Below are 9189 nucleotides of genomic sequence, written 5' to 3' on the forward strand. Positions count from 1 at the left end.
AAAAGTAAATCTGGGTGCAGTGTAAACATGTTCCAACAGGTGGTTTTAAACAATAATCTAAATCACAGTTGTCATAATGACCCCTGATCATCAGTAAGTTGGTGTTTGCTGTGGATTTTTGTCTTTTGTCTTGCCACCTTTCCCTTTAACCTTAAATATACCGCTAGGAGAGGGAGGAGCATGGAGGGAGCCCACCTCCAGAGGGAGGAGCTTAATAAAGTTACATATTAAAGAAAGATATTGTTTTATTTAGGGATTTAATTTTTTTTGTAGTAGTTTTATAGACATTTTTGTTTATAGTTTCATTCTTATCAGGTTTGTCATTTATATATATATTTATTCTTTGCATTATTTGTCAGATTTGAGAGTTTTTATTTAAGCATTTAGTTTATGTTGTTTGAGTCAGTTTCAGTTTTTTATCGAGTCACTTTTTTGAGTTTTATTTGAGTTTTGAACCTACAACCTTCAGTTTATAAACCCCTGACCTATTACTTGTACCACAGACACATAGAAGCTCAAGTTGATTGATGACATACTTAACCTTTTTGAATTTATTGTTAGAATTGAGTGAAAATATGTCCCACAGACAGTGGCCTTGAACCACTAACCTTAAGATTTCAAAGCACTGACTTATCTCTCCTGCTACTGGGGCATGGAACATTATTATGACAACATAATACTTAAACAGATAAAAATGTCTTAATCACTGTGTATCAAAGAACCCTGTGTTTAGAAATCACAGACATGTGTTATGTGCTATAGAGACTTAAAGGTAACTTTTAAGCTCATATGATATGATATCTGCAGACCCACATAGCAAAAGTTGTTAAATCAACGTTGAATTATGGTCAAAATTTTTGATTTTTGGTTAAGGTTGAAGATTGATGGTGGATCAACCTTTAATATTGAAAAGAGGTCATTGAATTGTTACCCCGCTAAATAAATGTAAGGCAGACCAAAGTGTAGGTTATAAAAATAGCAAGTATTTTATTATAGAAAAGCTTACAAAATGGTACTTTCATTTATTTGCATCTATAGAAATGGTTAAAAGTGTTGTGAGCAGCACATTGGTCAGTTAATAATATGCACATGGCATGACATCGTATAACATCAACACAATATAATAAAATGCACTAATGCCATCTACAAAATGTCACAGGTACATTACAATAGGCAAACCAATAAAAGGAATACCTTACCATATTGCTCTTAAGTTTATACTCAGGTGTCACACAGGCAAAACCTCCCTCTCAACAGGTTATACACACACACACACACCACAGAACAGGCCCCGTCTCCACCTGTATCTGTTGAGCAATGACATTATACATGAATGTTAAACACAGTACAAACCAACGCACATATAACAACCCTTGTTCACCTTTGCACATACATATACTCACATTTCTTCCGTTTAAATGCCACACCCCAAACAATGGACTTGAATCAACATTGTATTATGGTTGAATTTAATGATTGAAGTGCCAACATTGAATCAATATTGAATCTATGTTGTAACTTGTTTGACAGTTGTTTTTCTTTCCTCCACAAGGAGTGGAGCAGTCCAAATGTCCCTAATGGTATGTCCCAGCCACCCCCACCCACACCCCGGCCCGCGCCATTTGAATCTGCTGGCTTCAAACACACACACACACACACACACACACACACACACACACACACACACACACACACACACACATACAGTTTCCGTATCAATAAACCTGCAGTGATTTTATCCCAGTCTGCTGCTTTCAATCAATGTAAAATGAACTATACACAAGTGACGTCACAACCACGCCGTTCAAAGGTGTGTGTGTGTGTGTGTGTGTGTGTGTGTGTATGGTTTGTTACATAAAAGTTCAGCTGGGTGTTTTTTTTGTGTGCCATAACACCCCAAATTTACTGTCTGGAAACAGCAGGGAGCAACACTGCTCCACCACCCACCCTGTACATCGATGAGTATTGGCTTCGGTGCCCTAGACTGGACAAACCTGTGACCTTGCTTGCAGGGGTTGGAATTGAACCTGTGCCCCTGGTCGCCGTGTGGTATTTGCCAAAGACCACAGAGGTGTCCACCAACTGTCCGCTGCCCTACGGCACCTCCACACATTTACACATGTTTCTTTTAGTGCTTTTAAGTGTAGTTTCTGGATGTTAGTCTTCAACACATGCTTCACAGTAAAGATGCAGGAGGATTTGAACCTACAGCCTTTGGATCATCTAGACAGTATCTGCTGCTACTTTTTTTTTTGTTGCATAATGATGCTAATGTTTCAAAATAGTATGTACACACAATTGCATCACAAATAATCCAAAACTTTTTTTTAACATTCATGCAGTCATTTAATTATCAGAGAAGTAAACTGGCTATCTTTTTTTGCATAAGGAGCAAGACTGTCATACATTTATTTTTATCGATTCTGACAATTGAGTATCCATGACAGCCTTGGACACTTCCCCAGAAAGTGTTTGCAGTTCCATATTTCATGCTGCACAGACAGAGCTTTTTCCCCAATTCATTTTCGGTTCTTCTTAACAATAAAAGAGACAAAAAATATGGCGGGGACAATAATATATTTTTATTCGATAGTTATGGGACAATAATGAATGAGTATACTGTAGGTAGCTGTAGGTAGCCCTACATGAAGATCCCTTCTGTTACTGTAGGGGTTGAAGGTATACAGTTAGTTAAAATGTACATGACAAAATCTCAATAACTTTGCTCTGTTTTAGTATTGCCTGGGTTTCCTTTTCTTGCAATTATTTGATACATAATAGTAGGCTATACAGTACATATCAGAATGTAACATACAGTACAGTTGGATTTTTAAACCATTTATTTACATAATAAGCATCTACATGTAGCTATTTATACTTGTACGTCAAATACGGTCTGAAGAATCAACAGAGAATTATGAAAATTTGAGTCTGTCTGTAAAATGTAAAAGTATGGAATTTTGAAACGGAAAATGTATAGGAACCATGTGTCAGGGACTTGGTCAGTAAATTCCTGTAGTGACGAACAGTGTAAGATGTAGAAACTGTCCTGCATGGACATTGCATTGTGTGTGTGTGTGTGTGTGTGTGTGTGTGTGTGTGTGTGTGTGTGTGTGTGTGTGTGTGTGTGTGTGTGTGTGTGCGTGTGCGTGTGCGTGTGCGTGTGCGTGCGTGCCTGCTTTACAGCAGATAAGGCCATTTCTCAGAAATTACCCCCCAACACAACTGAAAGTGAAAGTTTTTCCTTGTGTATTTCCGTATTGGAGCGAGGTGGGTGTCTTTTGTTATCTTCTCTGTATAACAAAATAAGAATTGGAGTTGCAAATTACTTATACAGTGTTTGTTTGACTTTTTTAGAAAGGAGTCCATGCACTAAAGCCACACTAACTTGGAGACGTGAGTTTTGTGTCGTTCTGTCAGGTATGTTGCGTTTTATCATGTATTTATTGTTACTGTCCTTGCTTGTGTATTTCCATATTGGAACGAGAAAGGAGTCCATGCAATAAAGCCACACTATCTTGGAGATGTGTGTTTTGTGTCGTTCTGTCAGAATAAATGGAGATTGTCTCCAAAGAGAGTAGGGGTCCTATCCATTCAACACAACGCAGAGATAAAAGCTACACCGGTTACACATGCAATGTTTTTGATTGATTGATTGATTAATTGATTGAGTGAATACGTTATTAGACAGAAATGTAAACAGGACTATCGAGGTACAGTCAGACATTTGAGCTGAAAGGATAACACAAAAAAGTCCTGGGGACTTGTTTCCATTGTGGTCCTATGTATTCAATTCATCAACATACCATAAACACCAAAATACAATGTCATCAACAAATATAAAACACTATATGTACAAAGTAGAAAAATGGAAAAAAGAAGAAGAAAAACTGTCAGCAGTGAATGCCATCGCCTTTCTATGGGAAAAGTGAGTTTACCTCCACTTTCGGTCTCCTGAAAGATGGATTTTCAGGCCTGTTTCAAAGGAAGCCATGTGATCCACATGTTTTTTGGTGTCAGGGCATTCCACATTTTGGTGCCAGTGCAGTAGAAAGAGAATTTTCCCATGTTTGTTCTATAGGTGGGTGGTACCAGGTCGTTGTTGTCGCTCCCTCTAGTATTGTGGCTGTGGGTGTCACTCACTTTGGTGAGGTCAGTCAGGTATGAAGGTATTGAGTGCATTGAGGGCAGAGACGCTTTGACTATCTTGAAAACCACTATACGTGCGTGTGTGTGTGTGCACACGTGTGTGTGCAAGTATGCACAAGCCAATATAATAGCTAACCTCCAGAGGTAGTGACAGCAGATCGATACAACTGTCCTGTCTACCTGATCACTACTATATCTTTCTGTGACAGGTGGCTCCTTTTCATTTGCAAAAGAAGATTCATGTATTTTTCTTAAATTCAGGTCCATGCTTCTATAAGAGAGAGATGCAACTGCAGAGCAGTGATTTTAATGGCTGTGAAAATCCTGTCTACTTAATCCCTTGGATATCTTCCTAACTTCCTAACAGTATAGTCAACTGCTAGTAAAGTGTCTTTGTGTCTCCTAGTAACCTGCTGTTACACTAAACCTAGTAAATATGAGATTGATAAGATGGGCTGCAATAAAAGTTAAAACATTTTATTGGCAGCAAAAGTAGGCTACTGGTTTTCAAATGTACAGTAGGCCTATACATTTTCCAGTAAGTAAACAAAGAAAAATGTTACTATTGAATTATCAAAAATGTTCTCATTGTAAGACCCCCAAATCATCTCTGTCCCTTCTCATTTAATCATTTTTTTCAGGAAAGGATGTAGCCCTGCACTTACATTGTACAACTTAAAGGAATACATCAGCAGTCTGTTGTTTGTTTTCAGAAGTTGTTAACAGAAGTCTCCCATTAGGTGGGATCACGTTGTGGTCACAGATCTTCACAACGGCACGCTCCTCTCCTCTGCCTTGAAGACACACCTGCAGCCTCCCTTTGATTCCTATGAACTAATCAGGTATGTGAGGGCTTCATTTGATTTGTTAAATATTGTAATTTTTGTAACATTATGATATTATTTAATTATTAATTATTTAATAATTACTTTAAATCTGTTTTATAAAATCTTTAAAAGATATGTATATTCTGTCACAAGATTTCAGGAAATAGCATTCCAAACAAGCAGTTACTTGACGGGATCATCAGCAGACGAAGTCATTAATGAAGATCAGCAAGATCTTCAGGTGATACTAACGGATTTCGCCGCTGTGCGGGCCAGTCGGCATGGGCAAAGCAATGCAGTTGTGACCCAGGAACAGGGTGTGACAGAGCTTCCTGAGAAATATAAGAAGCTAGGCCAGCTCCTGCAAAGGCTTGGAGATGAATTGGCTCATGCACCAGAGATCTTGGCAATGACAAAAGAGGTCATGAAGGAGCCTTCATGGGAAGTCTTCAAGGCAGTTGCAGATGAAATATTTTCTGGTGATGGACCTGATGGTGGAGCCGGGGGTGGAGCCGGAGGTGGAGGCTTCCAGTACTGGCTTGGCAAGATATTGGCACTCTTTCTCCTTGTCTGTGTGGTAGGCTTACCCATGGCCATCGGTTGGGTCTTGAAATACCTATGGACATACTGGGGACCACAAGTTACCAATGTGTTGAGATATGCTTTGGGGATGTAATGACACGATGTTAGAGAGTTAATTATCCAAACATAATCGGTGTTTGCCTCAGATTGTAAACTTTATACAGTAGGCCTACTGTAAGTGCTTTATAGCCTCAACATGCTGATGTTAGATGAAAACAAATGCTAATAAAACTTTTTTTAAATATATTTTTTTTAAATGCACCTTTAATCTGATCTTGTGTTCTTTATTACAGTATGTTGTGGTTTGTGAGAGTCAGCCTCAGCCGTAACACCTATACTGTAGCTATAGATAAGATAATGTAATCAAATTGTTAGAAACAGAACATGCACGCTTGCTGAATATTGGAATTGAATACAATAGCACAGTGGTTCCCAAACTTTTAGCTCAAGACCCAAAAGAGAAATTAGATGTTTGCCCGGGACCCAACTAGTGAAGATAGCAGATCTACAAGCTCACAACGCGTCGCTTTGCGCCACGTTGTGTGCTTGTAGATCTGCTATTTTAACTACTTAAGGAATTTATTAGATATGTTTCATTTTATTTATGAAATACTTTGGAAAAACTTTGTAGTTGTTTTTAATTGATGAAAAGTTGTGATTATTTTTTTTTTAAAACTTTTTTTTAATCTTTTGAAATAATACATTATTTTATATGTAGGAAACAGAAGAAAAAAAGGAGATATTTACTTGTGAAACCATACAAATTAGTCTGCGGCTCAAAGATGGATCCCGACCCACTGTTTGGGAAACAGTGCATAGTTTGATGTTTTTAAGATGATTCATTTAAGTAGGAGACAGTGTGAGTTGTAGAATATGAAGTGAATATAATGTGAATACTGCATGTGTCATGTCCCCTATAGGTAGGTGGTTCTCAATGTGGGTCCAGGGACGTCCCCCAGGGGTCCTTGAGGAGGGGGATCCAGGGGGTCCCCAGCTAAATGATGATGATAGTTGGTAACCAAAAAGTCGCTTATGTCTGTAACTCAGAGAGTGTACAAATGCTATTCGTACATTCTCTGAGTTATGGGGACCCATGATCTAATGCAGTGGTTCTCAACCTTTTCAGGCCGCGAGCCCCCCCAAAAAAACATATTTGAACTTGGGACGCACCCTGACAAGCACTTGGAATTGTAAGCATTACATTTAGTTTGTCTCGGTTCCACAGATAAATATTGTGAAAATAGCAGATCTACAAGTGTAGATCTGCTATTTTCAAAAGTTTTGCTAATTTGCTTCTTTCTCATGTAATATTTCACAATTTGGCCAGTGTTTGACATTCTTTTATGGTATAGTTTGTTGATTACTTTTGATGCAGTAGTCTTATTCTTTTCATTTTCATTTTGCAGTATTAAAAAATATTAAATATTAAATTGTCAATTTAGAAATGTGCATATACCCTGCATACACTCATACCGTATGTTGGTTTGTTTACTGTTGATTGAGAAAACAATGTTGCCCATTAAGCTAATCATCCCTAACCCTGGGGGCTCCGACCCACAGGTTGGTTGAGAACCACTGATCTAATGCATGTCACACTGGGGGTCCTTGAAATTAAAAAGGTTTGATAAACTGTCCTCTAGGTCAGGCACCAAGGTAATGCTGTGAGATGTTAAATCAGAACTATGTACCTTTCCTCTGATACCCCGGATTTGAACCTGGTTTCCTGCTTAAGTGCTGACATTTTTACCATTGAGCTAATAGAGCCGGTCTGCTTGCTCAGGGGATGAATTGAATCTTGATCATCAGGTCAACATTCGTGACAGATTCTGGGTCTAGGTGAGACATGACTTTGACACGGTCTAAATGTCTCAATAGAAGAGCATGCAGGGAGACAAAATACAACCACCCCAATTGTATAAGTTATATTGTATTAACATACTCTACCATACAGATTGTATACGTTATATTGTATTAACATACTCTACAATACAGATTGGACAAAATTACATTTTATACAAATAAAAGGTTACATAGTGAGGTTTTAAGGTGATTTTCTATAAGAGTTAGACAATGTGTGCATGTGTTTATTCATAACAAAAGAAAATACAAGATACATAGAAAGCAAACAGACAAAAAAGGAACACAAACAAGGCAATATAATAATAATAATAATAATGCAGATGCCTAACATCTAATTACCCCAAATCTGCATGCAATGTATCCATAGTTGTTTTTAAATTGAATGAGGGTGAGCTAGCTACAAGACATTCCACAATGAAACACCTCTGTATTTAATAGAATACTGCCCTCTGGTGGTGTCAAAACTGAGGACATGTATTGATGATTTGCCTGTCTTGTGGAGTAAGAATGAAAATGTAATTTGCACCCCGATATTTCATGTTGTAAATGAAAGATACATGTTTGTAGGATGTTTATATCAAAGATAGTTAGTATTTCAGTATTTTATAGACTTGTATTATCACCAAATGTTCACCTATTTTCACAGAATGTTTTCCTATTATGACTATGACATGCCCAGTAGGGATGTGTCATGTGTACTATATTAAAAACCTTAATCCTAGCATTGTGACCCAGCAGTTCTCTTTAAGTAAGGCCCAAATTAAATCATGTCAGCAAGTTTAACATCATTTGGAAAGTTAGATGTCTGCTGTAGATATGATGACAATAGAGATGGGTGCAGGAAGAGTTTTTTTTTTTTTTTTACCTCTGGGTATTTAGGTGAGATTAACCCATTTCAGAATTAACCCATTTCAGATTGTATCACTTTTTAATGCTTTGGCTATTCAAAAATAGCAGATCAATCAAGCTCAGAGCACTTCACTTCGGGCCTGCCATGACCTTCTGCTATTTTTTTTTAAATAGTGAAAATGTGTGTAAATCTTGAATATATATTTAAAGCGAACCTTTTTTAACTCAAATCTTTGCTTCTGGGGTTCCCTGCATGAACAAAAGTATTTTGAGAACCACTATGTGTCTGGATGTGTGGTGTCATGATTATAGTTCACATTTCAGAAGCTACATCTCACACCTCAGAAAAACACTGAGAGTTTATGTCTACAGAAACCACCAACTTTCTTATCTCCCATCTTGATGACAAAATGTGTATACATGTCCCTGCTGCGGTCATCATGAAAGCAGAACACTGAGAAAATGACTGCTGTGTCGTTAGTCAATGCAGCTGATTGATTCACGATATGATTCCTGCATCATCAGCACAGTAGAATGATAAGACAGGAGAAAAAACACACCAAATCATGCCAACGCACCAGCTCCAGAATAGCAAAAAGACACAAAGTCAACACGCCTTCATATCAACATGTGAAAACAAAATAAGTATTACAAGAAATGTTTTGGTCAAATTGACATTTCTGCCTAACTACTCACCTAACACTGCTGCTTCATTGTGCCTTATCGTTGCCTATAGTCCTCAGACAGAATCAGAATGCTTGTTGTTCAACTTTTTTTTTTGACTTTTTGAAATTATTTTGGAATGTAACAAGCATTATGATAGGCTGAGGACATAGGCAATAAGGCAGGGTTACTCAGTGTTAGGAGAGTAAAATTTGAAATAAAGGCAGATAAACATGACTTAATTTTGCCTAAGTCTACT

The 9189-nt window shown here is 37.7% G+C and overlaps 1 long non-coding RNA gene across 2 annotated transcripts; it reads left to right on the forward strand.

Moving 5' to 3' along the window:
* The first annotated feature begins 3275 nt into the window (after positions 1–3275).
* Positions 3276–5791, forward strand: LOC308098855. Of its 2 annotated transcripts, none has more exons than XR_013934320.1 (3): positions 3276–3420; positions 4890–4991; positions 5130–5791. It is a non-coding gene; the product is annotated as an uncharacterized lncRNA (long non-coding RNA). The 2 variants fall into 2 exon arrangements; XR_013934321.1 differs by lacking the exon at positions 3276–3420 and adding an exon at positions 4140–4161.
* Positions 5792–9189: the final 3398 nt, after the last annotated feature.

This window comes from Gymnoscopelus braueri (assembly GCF_963280865.1).
Source record: "Gymnoscopelus braueri genome assembly, chromosome: 13".
Classification (NCBI taxonomy): Eukaryota; Metazoa; Chordata; class Actinopteri; order Myctophiformes; family Myctophidae; genus Gymnoscopelus; species Gymnoscopelus braueri.